This window comes from Pongo pygmaeus, chromosome 17 (assembly GCF_028885625.2).
Source record: "Pongo pygmaeus isolate AG05252 chromosome 17, NHGRI_mPonPyg2-v2.0_pri, whole genome shotgun sequence".
NCBI classification, from domain to species: Eukaryota; Metazoa; Chordata; class Mammalia; order Primates; family Hominidae; genus Pongo; species Pongo pygmaeus.
In genome coordinates this window covers 49,901,197-49,920,104 of record NC_072390.2, presented here as the reverse complement: position 1 = coordinate 49,920,104, position 18,908 = coordinate 49,901,197, and the positions used below count along the sequence as shown (strand labels likewise).

At 41.4% G+C, this 18,908-nt stretch overlaps 1 protein-coding gene and 1 long non-coding RNA gene across 3 annotated transcripts in view; one reads left to right on the top strand and one right to left on the bottom strand.

The window, feature by feature from the left end:
• The first annotated feature begins 1,566 nt into the window (after positions 1–1,566).
• Positions 1,567–7,676, top strand: LOC134738442 (uncharacterized). The gene is made up of 2 exons (XR_010124167.1): positions 1,567–1,635; positions 5,545–7,676. It is a non-coding gene; the product is annotated as an uncharacterized LOC134738442 (long non-coding RNA).
• LOC129019109 (uncharacterized) overlaps positions 5,269–18,908 on the bottom strand; it is a 93,492-nt gene continuing 79,852 nt past the window's right edge. The window contains exon 4 of one of the 2 annotated variants that reach the window (XM_063653543.1): positions 5,269–5,666. The gene's annotated coding sequence lies outside the window, so the exon portion shown is untranslated. The remainder of the gene's footprint in view (positions 5,667–18,908) is intronic. The other variant, XR_010124166.1, reaches the window with a different exon arrangement.

The window sequence follows — 18,908 nt, the reverse complement described above, 5'->3', positions numbered from 1 at the left end:
AAGGCAGCCCAAGTAGACGAACATAGGAGCCACCATGAGCCTGGCCCAGTATGGCCTGGCCCATAAATCCAGGCTCTGGGGCCTCTGATGGACTCTGAAGACAATGGTCTTCCCTGTGGTTCTTGACCCAGGGCTGCAGGCCTGGGCAGGCACCTGCGTTTCCTCCCATCCATGTCCTGCACTGCTCACTAAGCATTTATAGTTTAGTCTTTGAAGACTTCCTGGAAATGACTTCTGCTTTTCTTCCACAAATTGATAATCTTCCCCAGAGATTGTACTGAAGCCTGCAATGAAACTTCCTCAGACCGTCACCTTCTGCACTAAGACACTGTAAAGAGACCACAGTGATTGCTCCCTGTAGTTCCCATGATGCTCTGGAAGGAAGCCCAGGGCTGCCAGGACAGGTCCGGGTGGCACTTGGTATGGTGTGGGTCGGGGCAGGGGCAGGCTTGGGCTCAGGTTGGAGAGTAACACTGAGGTCTGCACCCTGGCATAGGCCACTCCCTGGGCCCAGACACACTCTCCTTCCACCAGTTGCCCAGGAATGAGTCGCGGCTCTCTGCAGAGCATGGCGGTATATTGCACTGAGTCTGTACCTCTGTCTCCACTATAAAGGAGGCTGATGCTTCTGGGCCGAGATCTCATTGGTTCAGTTAGTTTAATGGATTCAGCTTAGCGTGGGAGGAGAAGGGAAAAGAAAAGGAGGGATAACACGGGGGAGAGAAAAAGGCAGGGGAGAAAAGTGGGGAACAGGAGTTGCAGGAGTGAAAGCACAGTGACCTTCAAATCCCACAGCACAAGGCTAGGAGGGGACACAGACCTCTGCACTCAGTGATATTCAAGCCATCTCTCCAGTCTTTGGTTTCCTCTTCAGATAATGAGACATGTGAGTTCCCAACACCCAGAGCCACCTTGCTCCAGACATCCACCACACTGATTGAAGCACATGGGCTTTACTGCTGGGACCAAATAGCAGACAGGAAGAGGGCTTATAGAGACAAAGCCTCTTAGAGCCTCGGCTCACTTTAGATTGTGAATTTTTTTTTCAGCCTAGCGTGTTTTTTAAAAAGCGGCACAATAATCAGGCTGACATCATCTGGCATTAGTGGAAGCACTATAAATATTTCTATTTTGAGTCAGGCCAAAACATTATTTTACAATATCATTTAATCATTTCTTCCAGCATTCACCTAATCACCACAAATGTGAAGCAAATGTTTGAAATGAAAGGAACTGATATGTTAAGAAATAAATAAATTCATGGTAATAACAACCACCCCCAATCAGGCTAAGTACATAAGGTTCTGGATTTCTTCCAGGGGCTTCCACAGAGCCCAGGAATGTTTTTGCCATTCACTTATACAGCTGAGCTGACCAGTTGCTGTGGCAGGGAGCTTTGTTTATTTGGTTTTCACTTTTCAGCATGAAATACAGTTCTGTTTTGATTCTCCCGCCTCTAGGGGTCTCTGAATGTTTCTAACTAGAATGTTTCTGCTCATTTGCAAAAAGTCTTGCTCCCCTGGGACTGGTGGGTGCCTGGAACTGCTGGTGAGGTGAGGGTCTGCTTGGACCACAGCTCTGCTTGGTCATCTCACAACTCAGGAGTGTTTCTGGAGTTAGAACTTTCCTGAGGTGGTAAGTTTTCACGAAAGATAGCACTAACCTGACTTTTGAACTCAATGTGATTTTCTTGTAAATCTAGCAAAGTGCTTCATCTGGGGAATTCCTGCACAGGTTCTCTCTTGTGGTCATCACCGCATTACGCAGTTTGTGGGCACGTTGGCTTTTGTGTGCGCTGGTGATTCCAGCAAGCTTTCCCCTGATATACGAACACTGGTCAGACATCTGACTTCATATCTGGTGTCTGCATCTGTGCTTCTAAAAAGCAAGCAGGTGAAAGGTATCAGATGTTTGGGGAAGGGGCTAGTTCAAAATAAAATAGCCACAGCTTCCTTAAAAAGTAAATACATAGGGCTGGGTACAGTGGCTCACACCTGTAATCCCAGTGCTTTGGGAGTCTGAGGCAGGAGGATTGTTTGAAGCCAGGAGTTCGAGCAACCGGGGCAATAAAGCAAGACTCAGTCTCTATAAAAAATTTTAAAATTAGCCAGGTACAGTGGTATGTGCCTGTAGTCCCAGCTACTTAGGAGGCTCAGTTGAAAGGATCACTTGAGCTCAGGAGTTTGTGTCTCCAGTGAGCTATGATGGCACCACTGCACTCCAGCCTGGGTGACAGTGAGACCCTGTCTCTAAAAAACAAATTTTTTTTAAGTAACTATGCAACTAATAGGTGATCCAGCAATTGTTGTCTTAGGCATTTATCCCAGAGAAATGGAAACTTGTATTCAGATTAAAGCATACACATGAATTTTCATAGCAGCTTTATCTATAATGGCCCCAAACTAGAAACAATGTAGCTGTCTTCCAGTTGGAGAATGGTTAAACAAACTGTGGTACATCCATACCATGAAATACTACTCAGCAATAAAAAGAAACTGACTATGGATACACACAACAACATGATAAATCTCCAGGATTTATTCTGAGTGAAAAAAGTCAATCCCCAAAGTTTGCATACTACATGATTCCGTTTATGTAACATTTTTGAAATGACAAAATCATAGAAATGGAGAAGAGGCGATGGGTTACCAGGGTTTACGGAGGGAGTGGCGCAGGAGCGAAGTGTTTGGCTACAAATTGGAGACATGAGAATCCTTGTGGTGGTGGAAATACCTGGTGTCTTAACTGTATCAATGTCAATATCCGGGTTGTGCCATTGTACATAGGTTTACAAGATTACCAATGGGGGAAACTGGGTAAAGGGTACTAGGTATCTTTCTGCATTCTTACAACTGCATGTGAATCTACAGTTATCTCACAATGAAAACTTTAATTTTAAAAAAATAGGGTGGCCAAGGTGGGCTCACTGAGAGGGTGACATTTCAGCTAATACTTGAAAGAGGTGAAAGAGACGGCCATGCAGGTATCTGGGGAGACAGTGTCCCTGGCAGAGGCCCCACTTCAGGTGAGCACCTGGCCTGCTCAGTGGCACTAAGGAATTGGTGTGATGAACAAGGTGATGCATCAGGGACATAGCTGGGGCTGGACCCAAGGGCCCCAGTAGGCATGGTAAGGTCCTGGGCTTTTACTATTAGTGGTCTGGGGAGCCTCAGAGGGTTCTGAACAGCAGAGTGATATGGGCTGACTTCGGTTTCAACAGATTCCTCTGGCTGCTGAGTAACTAGACTGTAGGGGCCCATGGGGGATAAAGCTGGCATCACTGTTAGACAGTTCACCACAAGTGGGCAAGTGAGTAAAATAGTAAGGAATAATAATGAATGTTATGAGACAAGCAAAGAACGGGCTGGGGAGGACGCGTGTGGGGAGGGGAGACAACGTCGCTCCCTTAAGGAAGAAGGTGACACTTAGGCGAGGCACAAAGTAGGAGAAGGAGCCGGGTTAGAGAGTTCCCAGCGGAGGCAACAGCCTGTGCAAGAGCCCTGAATGGTGTGGGGAGGAGGCAAGACAGGGTCCAGAGACGGAGTCGCTTGCCACCATCATCACCGGTCAGCCATCCCTGCTTGGCCTCTCCCAAGGATAGCACTTTGCATCCAGGGCACTGGCCTCACACTCCTGCCGTTTTCCTCAGAGTCACAGAGCCAGGTCTGGATAGCACTTCGCCAGGGGCCCAAGAACAGCCCTGATTTCACAGTGAGCATGAGTTATACTTTCCTCTGTGAGGGTGAGAAGTTGTGGGAAAAATGAAATTCAATCTATTAAATGTGCCTGCTTCCCAAAGCTTCAACCCACACATGGCAGGACCTGGTAGCCCAGGAGAGAAGGACAGGGCAGGTGGGCTTTTGTCCCAGACAGCAGACACAGGACTGCTATCTTGGATACATAGAAGTCAAAGTCAGAGTGAACAGACTTTAACAAAATATGCATGTCATGTTTATCAGTTTTCTGGGGCTGCTGTAACAAAGCACCACAAACTCGCTGGGCTGAAATGACAGAAACTTATTCTCTCACAGTTCTGAAGACTAAATGTCTAAAACCAAGGTACGATCAGGGCATACCCTCCCTAAAGTTCTTAGGGGTGGATCCTTCCTTGCTTCTCCCAAATTCTGATAGCCCCAGGTATTCCTTGGCTTATGGAGGCATAACTCCAATCTCAGCCTCCATTTTCACACACTGGCCTCTCTCTGTGTCTTCACATCACATCATCTTCCTTTTTTTATTTATTTATTTTTATTTTATTTTTGAGATGGGGTTTCACTCTTGTTGCCCAGGCTGGAGTGTAATGGTGCAATCTCAGCTTACTGCAACCTCTGCCTCCCAGGTTCAAGCAATTCTCCTGCCTCAGCCTCCCGGGTAGCTGGGATTACAGGCACCTGCCACCATGCCCAGCTAATTTTTTTGTATTTTTAGTAGAGATGGGGTTTCACCATGTTGGCCGGGCTGGTCTCGAACTCCTGACCTCAGGTGATCTGTCCACCTCGGCCTCGCAAAGTGCTGGGATTACAGGCATGAGCCACACAGCCCGGCCTCTTCCCTCTTCTTATAAGGACACCAGTCATATTAAATTAGGGCCCACCCTAATGACCTCATTTTCACTAATTACATCTGCAATGACCCTATATCCAAATAAGGTCACACTCTGAGGTACTGGGGGTAGGACTTCAGTGGATCCTTTTGGAGAACATAGTTCTGACCATAATCATGTCACACCAGGAAAGAGACAGTGATGAGAAAGGACCGGCAGATTTTGCTTTGCAGGATCAAGTCACAGATTTTGCTCCAGAGAAGCCATTCTGAGCTCATGTCCACACCCTGGGTCTGCTGACTCTGAATCACTCCCACTAATACCTTTAAAAATATGCTTCAATCTGAGTGCTTCTATTATTGATTTTGTATAAAACTTATTTTTACGCTCCTAAGCCAGGAAATTTTTGTTAGAGGTACACTGCTTTACAGTCATACAAGGCTGAATGACTGGTCTTTTACCCCTTCCTCTGCCATGGCCGCAACACCTCCCAGTTGGGAAGTAAGTGGGGGTAGATAAGGCCAGGACAGATTCTGGAAGGCCCAAGAAGCCAGGGGAACTTGGACTGGCTTAGGGAGGCAGTAGGGAGACATTCAGATCCCCAGCAGGGGAGTGATATGGGAGACACAGAGTTCCCAGGGCTGGGCAGGGCAGGATGAAGGAGACAAAACAGGGAAGTGAAGTGTAAATGACAGGAGCAGGAATTAAGCCATCAAGATGAAGTTGCAAGCATATTATCTGCTATTTTCAGACTTGGGGAGACAAAGATGAACCTGAAGCTCCTCTTTGGGAGACAGTGAGACTCAGGGAACGATATGTTGTCAGTGATAAAAACCACAGCATGCAGGAGAAATAGGGAAGGAGAGCTTTAAGTAGAAGGGGAAGCTTAATGGCTTCAAATTTCATCCGAAGGCAAGTGTGTGGTGGTTCTTGAAGAAAAACCTTCTTCTTCAGATGTCTTCTTCCTCCTCTTCAGAGATGGCTCTTTGCTCTGCTTCCAGGATCCTGGATGTCTCAGTCTCCCCAGGTGACCATGTGGCCTCAGAAGCCAGAGCTGGATGTGCTCCTGATCTTGCAGCCCCTCGTCCTATGCCTCATCAAAACCAGGGGTTATTGGAATGGACTGAGGAAGGAGAAAAGTAGAAAGGATCTGAGGGAAGTGGTCTGGCTGAGAGCTTGACATGGACAGAGTCCTGGCTCTCAGGCAGACACTTAAATTCTCCTGGTGCCACAGACATCACAGCTGAATCCATTTAAAAGAGGATGGCAAATTATATAAATCATGACCTCAAAATTCCTTCAGTCTCTCACAGGACACCAGGGAAATATTTGTGTTATCCCTCAGTAACAACCAGGATCAGGAATAAATTTGGAATTCTTTAATTTAGGCTCCAGTTCATTCATATGCTTGTTGCTAAATTAAATGCTTGAAATAATTTCCTGCTATGAAAATATGAGATTCTTACTATTCAGATAAATAGACTTTTCAAATCAAAGGCTTGAAATCTTAAGAATTATCTCAAAATGCCTTTTCAAAAACCTTTTCTGTTTTGGATCATAAAATGTCAAAGGCACACTATCATGAACCACAGTTTCTCTAAATTTAGCTTTACTTATTAGTATGCAGTCATATCTAAGTTAATAAGATGTCATGCTTAAAATAATAAAATCCATTTCTTTGGAAGTATACTGTATATAGATGGGACTACCAGCTATGAAGGAGTGAAGTGGTTAACAAATCCTCTCCCTGCAAAGCAATTGTAAAACTGGACAAAATTGTCGAAAACAATTATTTCAGGGCTCTGGAAATTGACAAGGGGCAAACAAATTGAGAAATTTATGTTCTCAAGAAACTATGGAGATTCAAGTAAACACAGTGGAAATATATGGCATTCTTGCTGAAACTGCCTCCACCAGTCAACATGGTTGTTTGACCTGAACAGCACAGGCCTTCACTTAATTTGAAGTGAAAAGTAGAAACCCACAGTCAGCGGCAAGTGAGAAAAGCTTGCAGATTTCCTAGCCTGAAGTTTCAATCCTGGTTGGGATGAGCAGTATTGGACTAACCAGAAATTTAACAGGAAGGTCGTGGAAATGAACCAGCATTGAGAGCTTGACAAGCATTCCATATCGCTGTCTGTCTGGGAACCTGTATGCATGCACAGTGGAGACCCAAGAGGGCCCAGTGTTAACGTAACACCTAAGGCAGAGATGAAAACTGGCCCAAATTTGAATACATTTCCCATTTCAATCACAGATCCACCAGTGGCAAAGTATGGTATTTGAACACAATTTCTGACCAGTTATTGAGTGCTCATTAAGCTGTGCAGACACAAAGGTGACCCATAAGAAGCCAACCCTTCCACCTGTGCAAAAAAACAAGTAAGAATTTTTTTTTTTTGGGAGATGGAGTTTCACTCTTTCGCCCAGGCTGAAGTGAAGTGGCGGGATCTTGGCTCACTGCAACCTCCGCCCGCCCTCCTAGCCCCCACTGCCGGGTTCAAGCTATTCTCCTGCGTCAGCCCCCTGAGTAGCTGGGATTATAGGTGCCCACCACCACACCCGGCTAATTTTTGTATTTTTATTTTTAGTAGAGATGGGGTTTCGTCATGTTGGCCAGGCTGGTCTTGAACTCCTGACCTCAGGTGATCCACCTGCCTTGGCCTCCCAAAGTGCTAGGATAACAGGTATGAGCTAGAACGCCCAGCCAACAAATAAGAATTTTTTAAAAAAAACTGATCAGGGATATCAGCAGATGCACACTGAAGGGTAACAGATTCTGCAGATCAAGTCCGGGCAAGTTATAAACTAATATAAGGTAGCAACAACCAAGACTCTCTGAGGATGAAAGGAAAAATGAATCCAGAGTTCTTATGACATATTATCTAAAATATGAAATTTTCAATAAAAGTTTATGAGTCATAGAAAAAAAATGAAGAAAGTATTATCCATACTAAGGGGTGGGGTGGAGGGCAGGAGAGACATCAATGGAAATGGTCTTTGAGTGCTTTAGATGTTGATTTAACAGACAGACTTCAAAGCTGCTATTTTAAATATGTTTAAAAAAATTGAAGGAAATCATGCTTAAATAATTTAAGGAAAATATTATGAAAGTGACTCAAGTAGGAATATCAATAAAGAAATAAAATTTTTAAAAAAGAACCAAATGGAAATTCTAGAGCTGAAAAATGCAGTAACAAAATAAAAAAAGATTATATGGAATCAGTACTAAAGATAGAATGTTATCCAATCTGAAGAACAAAGAGAAAAAAGATTGAAGAAAAATGAGCAGTCTCAGAGACCTATGAGACAGCATCAAGCATAACAACTGTGGAAGAGGAGTTTCAAAATGAGAGGAGAGGAAAAGGGCGGGAAAATAAAAATTGAACAAATAGTACTCAAATCCTCCCAAATTAGAGGAAAAACATTAACTATAGATCTAGGAACCCCACTGTACCCCAAGTAGGAAAATTACAGAGATCTTCACTTAGTCACATCAAACTGTTGAAATCAAAAAGCAAAGAGAAAATCCTGAAGGCAGCAAGAGGAAAACTAATCATCCATAAGAGAACAATAGTACAAATCATGGTTAAATCCTCATTAGTAACAGTGGAGGCCGGAAAGCAGTAGAAAGACATGTTCAAAACACTGAAACATTTGTCAGCCAATAATTTTATATTCAGCAAGGTTACCCTTCGAAAAGGAAAGTGAAATAAAGACATTTTCAGATAAACAAAAACTGAGATAATATATCGCTAATGACCTGCCTTACAAAAAATACTAAACAAAATCCTTCAAGATGGGAATGAAAATTACTCCAGTTGATAACTTGAATCCACAAGAAGAAATGAAAAAGACTGAAAATGGTTAACATATGGGTAATTATAAAAGACTTAATGAGTATACATTTTTTCTTCTATTATTTCTTTAAATGGTATAATATCAAAAAAACTGTACTTTGGGTTTAAAATATAAATAGATGTAGTAACGTATGATACTAACAGCACAAAAGTGAGAGTAGGGTGGGGGGAAATTGAGCTGGATTGGAGGAAAGTTGCTATATTTTACTGGATTAAATTAGTTTTAGCTTGAAGTGTGTTGTGGTAATGTTAAAATGCATATTGTAATTCCTAGAGCAAATGCTAAGATGATAACTCAAAATTGTAGTTTAAAAATCAACCAAGGAGTTAAAATACTATACAAAATTATTTGCTTAACACAAAGAAGGGAGTAAAGGAGGAATAGAGGGACAGAAAAGACACACAGTATATGAAAAGCAAATAGCAGAATACGCATTTAATTCTAACCATATTAATACTTACATTAAAAGTGAATGGAATAAATACTTCAGTCAAAATCACAGATTCTCAGACTAAATTTAAAAAGCAAATCCAATTATATTTTGTCTATAAGACATACATTTTCAATTCAAAGACACGTGTAGGCTGAAAACCAAAGGTGATCTGCTCTGACCACTCTTATTCAGTGTAGTACTGGAGGTTCTGGTCAATAAAAGAAAACAAGAAAGAGCAATCCAGTGTATTTGTATACAGACTGGAAAAGAAGAGGTAAAACTTTGTTTTTATTCACAGACAGTATGATCCAGTATGTAGAAAACCTTTTTACATATATATAGCATATATACATATACATAGTGGTACTAGGTCTGGAAATGTTTCAGGATAAAAGATCAATATATAAAATATCAATCTTCCTACATATTTCCTACATATGCACAATGAACAATCCAAAAATGAAATTTAAAAAATGTTGTCCACAATAGTATACAAAATAATAAAATACCTAGGAATAAACTTAACTAAGAACTACAAGACTTGTATATTAGAAGTACAAAGATTACAAGAGAAATTAAAAATCTATATAAATGGTGACATATTCCATTTTTGTGAATTGAAAGACACACTATTATTAATATGGCAGCTCTCCCCAAATTGACCTATAGATTCAACAGAATCCCCATCAAAATCTCAGTGGGATTTCTTATAGAAATTTGCAATCCAATCCTAAATGTGTATGAAATGCGAAGGACCTAGATTAGCCAAAACAATTTTTGAAAAGATGAACAATGTTGGAGGACTCAAACTACTTGACCTCAAAACTTACTACAAAGCCACAGTAATCAAGACAATGTGCTATTGGCATAAAGGTAGATGTATAAAGCAATGGGACAGAATTAAGAGTTCATAAATACTTCCTTACATTTATGGTCCATAGATTTTTCACAAAGGTGCTAAGGTAGTTCAGTTAAGAAATAATAGTCCTCAACAAATATTGCTAGGACATTTTGATATCCATATGCAGAAAAATCAATTTAGACCCTTACCTCACAACGTGTACAAAAATTAACCCAAAATGAATCACAGGCTTAAAAGTAAGAGTAAAAACTAAAATTTCTAGGAGTAAACGTTGTAGACAATCTTTGTGGCCTTGGATTAGGTAAAGAGTTCTTAAGTATGGCATGAAAAAGACAATATGTTACCAAAATAAGCAATTAATTGGCTTCATCAAAATTAAAAACATTTGCCCTACGAAAGAGACCATTTAAAAAAAGATGAATCACAGACAATGAGAAAATATTTGCAGATCCATGTCTGATAAAGGGTTTGTATCTAGAATACATAACAAACTTTTATGATTCAATAATAGAAAGTCAAACAACTTAATTTTAAAATGGGTGAAAGATTTGAGTAGCTATTTCACCACAAAAAAAGATAGTCTAATGACTAATAAGCACATGAAAACACGTGTCTACACAAAGACTTGTATGTGAATGTATATAGCATCTTGGCACTGGGGGCTGGCTCTGCAAGTGGAAGGAATGGAGGCTTGGAATGTCCTTTGGAACTTGAATAGATCTGCACTGCACAGACCAAATCTATCATGAATAGTCAGTAATGCTGATAAGAACAACAGTATTATATATTTATTCATGGTGACCATGGCATTCTGTCCCAGTATAGGCTTTGCCATTTCTAAGGCACATGTTATCTGAGCCTCACTCACCCAGTGGGTAAAATTCTTCCCAAGACTGGCCTCCCTGTACACCTATAACACCTTACACACCCCTCTCACCCCCATCACCTAGTTACCTCCTCACCTCCCTCCCTTAGCCTCAGAATATCCCAAGTGGCAATGGCCAAGCTACCTAGCCTGTTATTCCTGATAAGGTAAATCTTTTCTGGTTAAGACTAAACCCTCCCACTCTTCTAATCTCTGTCTCTTTGAAACAAAAAAAAAAATAAGTCTTATCACCCTGACATGTCTTATAAAGAGTAGAAAGGAGAGAGAAATAAGAACATTTACTATGACTGAGTTCCATTGCTGGGACTTGTAAAAATCAGTGCAAAACCACAGTAGCTAAGGAGGAGGGAGAAATGTGGTTTACTGAGATTTGCTGAAAAGAAAGAATTTCTCTCATGGGGCAACTTGCTTGGAAATAGAAGGAGCTGAAATTTAGACATGTGATTCTCATTACCAGCTACATCCTTTCAGACAGGAGGCAGAAATAATTGGATCCATTTCTATTTTAATTATAACCCTTTGGCTTTAAAGAAATTGCCAATGGAAATCTGCAGGCCACTAAAAACACCGCCGTTTCAAATTCCCCAGATTTTAATGTGGCCTGGATTTCCTTCAGCAGGGCTGAGGCCACTGCCACAATACCTGTTTGTTGCTGTTATAGACTAAAAGTTTTCCCCAAACAAAAATGAACTGATCTCTCTCTCTTTCTCCCTTTACCTCCCCCTCCCTCCCTCATTCTATTTTTCCTTTCGAAATAAGTAGAACGACCTTTTATATTTTGCCAACCACAAAAAATAGGAAAGAGAAGGAAGCTTTTCACCACGAATGACAGTAGAGCGCTGGCACACGGTGCTTCCTTTCTGTTACCCTTAGGTGTCTGGAGTGGTCCCCCAACCTCTCTAAAGTTTCAGATTGAGGAATAATCATGAGTTCTGAGAAGTGCTTGAAATTGGAGGATGGGGTCCCAGTGAAGTCAAACAGCACAACCAACACTGAAACCTCTGCGGTTGAACCTCATTAGAGCTGGTCCTGCTCACTTTCTTCCCATCAGTCTCTCTGTCTCAAAGACATTCTTGGCAGAGTTGGAAGGGAATTCCAGCAAGATAATACCATCCAGTGCCCAAGGCAGGGGATGCAGTGTCCATGTGGCCCCCCAAAAGATCACTGCTCCCATGTTCCTGAGAGAGGAACCTGATGGATATCTGAGGTCCCCATGCCAGTCCTCTGATATTGGCCCCACTGATGAGATTGGTGGCTTGTTGACCACAGCCTGCCCAGGATAAAGGCTGGACTAGTCTTACTTTTGAAGCTGAGCAAATAAATATAGAAGCACAATCCATGCTGTGGCCACAATTTTGTTTTAAATTAAAATTTAAAACACATTTCAGTTTAGATTTGTTTTAATGTAAATTTAAATCTCAAAAACAAATGGCCAGAGACATGCACCATTGCTGGCTTTGAAGATGAAGAAGGGGCCACGAGCCAAGATAAAATGGTTATGTATGCTCGAATGTTTTGCTTGCTCTAATTTGCCCTGCACTTAAATGCTTTACTCAAATTCACTAAAATATAATTCAATACGTCTTTAAAAGTCACTTTCGTAGGGAAGTAGAACAGCGTTTGTTTATTTGGTTGCTTTCTTGCTTTATGCACATATGCAAATAGAAATGTGAGGCACGCATGGAACACACACATACACACACACACACACACCCTCCAAGAAATAAACATAGCAAAGCATTGCTGTTTAATTAAACTAAACACAAGGTTTGCACCACATTAATAATACAACTTCTGAATACACAAAGTATATACGTGAGAATGCCAGTGTTCGTATTTGGAAATGTCAGTGTTTGAAAACCTTACATTCAAGAGGTTTTAGCATGAGCAATAAGCAGCAAGGAACAAGTATAGATAACTGTGTGAGTATGCATGTGCCAGCAATGTCTGGCAATCAGCTATCCAAAAACAAGGAAGTCTGGGAGATAAATCCTTGTTTACAAAAAGACAATCTTTGCCTAGAAATGATGCCCAAGAGACAGTTGTGCATCAACCAACCACAAGTGGTTTTGTTCTTGTTTTGTTTTTTAGGTTTTCCCTTTTCCACACATTCCCTAATAAATCTGAACAAACTAACTTTGACATTTCCTAATGTTTCAAAAGAGGAAGTAAGCTAAAGTCATAAAACACCTTGCTCAACAATAATTTTCTTGCATTTTGAATCTTGTTTGGAATAGGCATGATTCACATCCAAGTCAACACGGCCTTTTGTAAGCTGACTCACAGAGAGGGAATGCTGGGGACCCTATCCTCATCCTGGTGGCTCGTCTCTATTTGAGCCCCAGGAAAGGCCACCAGCAGTGGGCACCAGCCGCCTTATCAGATGGGCCAAAGACTTGTTGTCATCACGGATTTACATTTCTATAATTTTTTAAAAGTTACATAGTGATTTTTCCCATCAACGAGGGCCCATTTGGCATTACTGAATCTCTGTTTAGAGAGAAAAAGGAAGGGCCTTTTCCTTCTCCAAACAAATTCTGAATGCAGCCAAGACTGGCAAGTCATGCAAAGGAGTTTTTGCCTTGCACCTTTTTGTGAAGATCTCATATCTCTTTTCTTTATGATAGTGACACTGGAAAACTTTCCTTGAAGTTTCTTATGCAGAACTTGAATACCTTCTCTCATGGTTTTTCCAGTCCTGTTATTATTGGCATCTCCTGGCTCCTACCCCCAACCATATGCCTCAAACCTATGGATAAGTAATTGAGGAGGGGACTGTGGCAGACACCCCCTCAAAAATGTTCATGTCCTAATCCCTGGTACCTGTGACTGTGTTAGGTTACATGGCAAAGCAGAATTAAAGTTGCGGATGAAATTATGGTTGCTAGTGAGCTGATGTTAAATCAGAGAGAAAAATCTAGATTATTCAAGTGGGCCCAATATAATGTTAAGGGTCCTTAAAAGTGGAAGAGAGAGGCAGAAGAGAGAGTCAGAAAGGAAAATGTAAATCCCAAAACAAATGGCCAGAGACATGTACCATTGCTGACTTTGAAGATGAAGGAACCATGAGCTAAGGAATGTGGTGGCTTCTAGCAACTGGAAAAAGCAAGGAAACACATTCTCCCCTAGAGCCTCCAGAAAGGAAGCAGGCCTGCTGTCACTTTAATTTTAGCCCACTAAGACTGATTTGGGCCAGGCGTGGTGGCTCACGCCTCTAATCCCAGCACTCTGGGAGGCCGAGGCAGGTGGATTACCTGAGGTCAGGAGTTTGAGACCATCCTAGCCAACATAGTGAAACCCCATCTCTATTAAAAATACAAAAATTAACTGATGTGCGGCACACACCTGTAGTCCCAGCTACTTGGGAGGCTGAGGCAGGAGAATTGCTTGAACCTCGGGGGTGGAGGTTGCAGTGAGCTGAGATGGCACCGCTGCACTCCAGCCTAGGCGACAGAGCGAGACTCCATCTCAAAAAAAAGAAAAAAAAAAAAAGACTGATTTGGACTTCTAACCTCCAGAACTGTAAGAAAATAAATGTGTATTATTTTAAACCACTAAATTTGCTGTAATTTGTTACAGCAGCAATAGAATATGAATACAAGATTGAACACTTCATGGCTAGCCTCTCTCCTTTGATACCACCATGCCTAATGGTCCACCTCAAATCACTAATTTTGTTAGGTTTGATAATGTCATAGGAAACATATTTTTAAAATAATATCCTTATCTGATGGAAATCCACACTCAAGTGTTTATAGGTGAAATGACATGGTGTCTGGAATTTGCTTTAAAATATACCCATGGTAAAACCAAGTTGTGGGGAGAAATGAAAGCAGATTATTGTTGATAATTGTTGAAGCTAGATGATGGGCACATGAGAGATTGTTATGCTATTCTGTCTACTTCTTGTGTGTGTTTGAAGGTTTCCATAAAACAAAGTTGAAAAAAATGTAGATGGAACAAAATCTAAAATGTCCACCTGACATGGTTTGGCTCTGTGTCCATACCTAAATCTCATCTTGAATTGTAACCCCCAGGGTGTCAAGGGAGGAATCTGGTGGGAGGTGAGTGGATCATGGGGATGGTTTCCCCCATGCTGTTCTCATGACAGTGAGTTCTCGTGAGATCTGATGGTTTTATAAATGGCAGTTCCCCCTGCTCTTCTCTCTTCTGCCACCTTGTGAAGATGGTGCCTGCTTCCCCTTCTGCCATGATTATAAGTTTCCTGTGGCCTCCCCAGCCATGTGGAACTGTGATTCAATTAAACCTCTTTCCTTTATAAATTACCCAGTCTTGGGTATGTCTTTATAGCAGTGTGAAAACGAACTAATATACCACCTTTATAGACTGCTATTTTATGTAAGCAAAGGGATTTTTCAATTGTTTTTACATACAGCTTAGTTCATGAGACTCTTTTATTATTAACCTCATCTGTGCTAGAGAGGCTGGCCATGACCCTGGCTCTTGATTTTTACCATCTTCCTGAGATGTTGGGAGAAAGAAAGATATTAAACCCAGAGCACGTAATAGGTGCAGTGCTACTGTCTTCCTCTGCTGGCTGAAACCATGCTGGGGGTTCTGACAGTTGGAGGAGGGAGAATAGGAGCAAGGTCATGCTGGAGGCAGGGGAGCAGGACACCCTCAGGGCCTAGCACCAATCAGTCTTCTTAGCGCCCTCCCACCTCCCTTCTTTAGGGCTTGACTTGGTCCCGAAGCTTAAACAGAAATTCATCTTTTGAAAAAGACTTTTAGGCATGGGGCTTCACTCTGTCACCCATGCTAGAGTGCGGTGGCACAATCATAGCTCAATGCAACCTCAAACTCCTGGGCTCAAGCAATCCTTTCACCTCAGCCTCTCGAGTAGCTAGGACTACAGGTGCATGCCACCATGCCTGGATAATTTTTTTAAAATTATTATTATTATTTTATAGAGATGGGGTCTTGCTGTGTTGCTCAGGCTGGTCTTAAACTGGTCTCAAGTGATCCTCCTGCCTCAGCCTCCCAAAATGCTGGGATTTCAAGTGTGAACCACCATGCCTAGCCAGAAGTTCATCAATTTTAAAATTCATATTTTAATATCTATAAAGTAGGGATGCATCTTATAATCTGTGGTGTCTGTGACTGGGTGAGAGATGGTATATGTTCCTGCTTCTTGTGATCTGTATCTGGGAGCATAATAGTGCCCAGGATTGTATATATCAGGAGCACCTCAATTTATAGTCATCTCATTTGTTGACTGTTTTTTTTTTACATTTATATAAGGCTCCATGGTAGTTTATATTGCTGCTATAATAAGTTACTATAAACCCCATGGCTTAAAACCACACAAATATATTATCTTATAGTTCTGGAAGTCAGAAGTCCTGTATGGGTCTTACTGAGCTAAAATCAAGGTGTCAGCAGGCTGCATTCCTTTTTGGAGGTTCTAGGAGATAATTCATTTACTGCTCATTTGCATTGTTGGCAGAATTCAGTGCCCTGGGTGGTAGGCCTGAGGTCCCCGTTTTCTTGCTGGTTGTAAACTGAGGGCTGTTGCCAGTTTCTATAGGCTGTCAAATTTTGTGGCTTGAAGCCATCGTCCTCTGTCTCCTTTTTCTTTCATCTCATCTCTCTGACCTAACTAGAAAAGGATTTCTGCTTTAAAAGAATTATGTAATTAAATTGGCCCACCCAGATTATCCAGAATAACTTCAGTGTCTCAAGCTCCTTACATTAATCGCAACTGCAAAGTCGCTTTTGCCATGTAACATGACATATCCACAGGTTCCAGGGATTCCGGAATAGGCATCTTTGAGGTGGCCACTATTCTGCCTCCCAAAGGGTCCTCTACATACATCCCCATAGATGGGGAAAGCTGAACTAAAGCCATATGTCTGCTCCATCTTCTGAGCAGACGTTGTCTAGGTGGACACATGAGCACCTAGGTGTATGGGGCATGTCAGGGAATGATGAATTTCCTGAGAGACCTCATGGAAAATGGAAGTCCTGTAGGTCTCACTGTACTTGTCTGAGATTGGTGAGAGTGAGTAAAAATCCTCAAGTTTACTTTAGGGAAAGAGAGAAACTTTGGATTAACCCATATGTTTTCATCTGAACAGCAAGCTTGTGTTGACGCACTCACACTTGTACACTGTCCAGCATGGTGTTCTTCCATCACTTCTCTCCCAAAGACCCATCTCCTGCAGCATCACTGTGTTTCATAGACATTGCAAGCACATTATGTCACTTCTGAGACCCAGATGTGCCTGGGCTCCTCCTTTACCAAGCCAAACATTCCTGTGAACAGGCTTGAGTGGAAGCCCTGGGGAGGGACACAAAGGCAAGCATCTCCATTCCAACTAGATGGAACCCAGGTGACCTGGAACCCTTTGTGGGCAGGGATGCAGCCAATCTCCCATTGTCTTTGACTCTTAAAATTTAATACCTCATAATAAGCTCTCCAAGAGAAAACTAATGAAAAATTTTGATGATTCGGTGGTTGGATGTTTCCTTCAGCTGCAGAATCTAGTATGCAGGGTGCTCAGTGACTGGCCTCACAAGCCTTGTGGTGGGAATTACAACCCTGGCTTTAGGCAGGGTTTAATTACATGGCATTATCAAACTCTTCTCTAAAAAGAGATCTGGTATCATGGCTTCATTAGGGATATTTGAAAAAGAGAAAAAGATACCACTCCAGAGACCCTGGAGACACCTCCCAGCAAGACAGACATCTGACTTGTCAACAGCAACTGTTAGTGTAAGAGGATCATGGAGTCATGATTTTCAAAGTGTTTCAGAAAAAGAATTGAGCTAAATTTTTTTATTTATTTTTATTTTTAACTTTTATTTTAGGTTCAGGGGTACATGTGCTTTTTTGTTATATACGTAAATTGTGTGTCACAGGGGGTTGGTATACAGGATATTTTGCCATCCAGGTAATAAGCATAGTACTTGATAGGTTGTTTGTTTGTTTGTTTTTTGAGATGGAGTTTCAGCCTTGTTGCCCAGGCTGGAATACAATGCCGCAATCTCGGCTCACTACAACCTCCGCCTCCCAGGTTCAAGTGATTCTCCTGCCTAATTTTTGTATTTTTAGTAGAGATGGGGTTTCTCCATGTTGATCAGGCTGGTCTCAAACTCCTGACCTCAGGTGATCTACCCGCCTTGGCCTCCCAAAGTGCTGGGATTACAGGCGTGAGCCACCACACCCAGCCGATAGGTAGTTTTTTGTTTTTTGATGCTCATCCTCCTCCCTCCCTCCACCCTCAAGTAGGCCTCAGCATATGTTGTTCCCTTCTTTGTGACCATATATGTACTCAATGTTTAGCTTTCACTTATAGGTGAGAATACGCACTATGAAATAGAACTTTATATTCAGGTATATTACCATTTAGGGTGAGGATAAAATAAAGATATCCCCAGATACACTGAGTCTCATAGAGTTTTACTATACAAAAAAAAAAAAAACCACACACGCAAACAAACAAACAAAACCCTTTTTGATAACACTCTTAGAGGAAGAATTCTAGCAAGAAGGGAAGTAGTAAATATAGGAAGGCACCTTGGAATAAGGGATATAAGGATGAGTGTATAATTTGGTAACATTTACTGTTTATAAATATTAAATTTACTGTTGTGTAAGTAAGCAAGAGCTTCCAATTTGCTTGTAAGTGTCTTCTCTTAAATATGAATAAGAGGGCCAGGAGCAGTCGCTTATGCCTGTAATCCCAGCACTTTGGGAGGCTGAGGTAGGTGGATCACCTGAGGTCAGGAGTTCAAAACCAGCCTGACTAACAATGGTGAAATCTCATCTCTACTAAAAATACAAAAAATTAGCCGAGCGTGGTGGCACATGCCTGTAACCCCAGCTATTCCAGAAGCTGAGGCACGAGAATCACTTGAACCTGGGAGGAGGAGGAGGTTGCAAAGAGCCAAGTTCGCGCCATTGCACTCCAGCCTGGGCAACAAGAGCGAAACTCTGTTTCCAAAAAAATACATACATACATACATACATACATACATACATACATATATATGAATATATATATTCATATATATATACATGAATATATATATGAATGAGAAACCAGAGATCACCTTATAATGGAAGAAAGCCTTTAACATAAAATATATAATATAAAATATATAAATCAAATAAACAACTAGAAAAAGGGGATTTGGAAACTAAGACAATGCAATGAGTAGAAGAAAATGTGTTAAAATTGAATTAATATTCTAGATAGATGTGATAGTTCATCCATTAAAGAAGAAGAGGAGGCTATAAAAAAAGGAGCATTCAGAAAACAAGAGCGATCTCCTGGAAATTAGGAATATAATAGTAGAA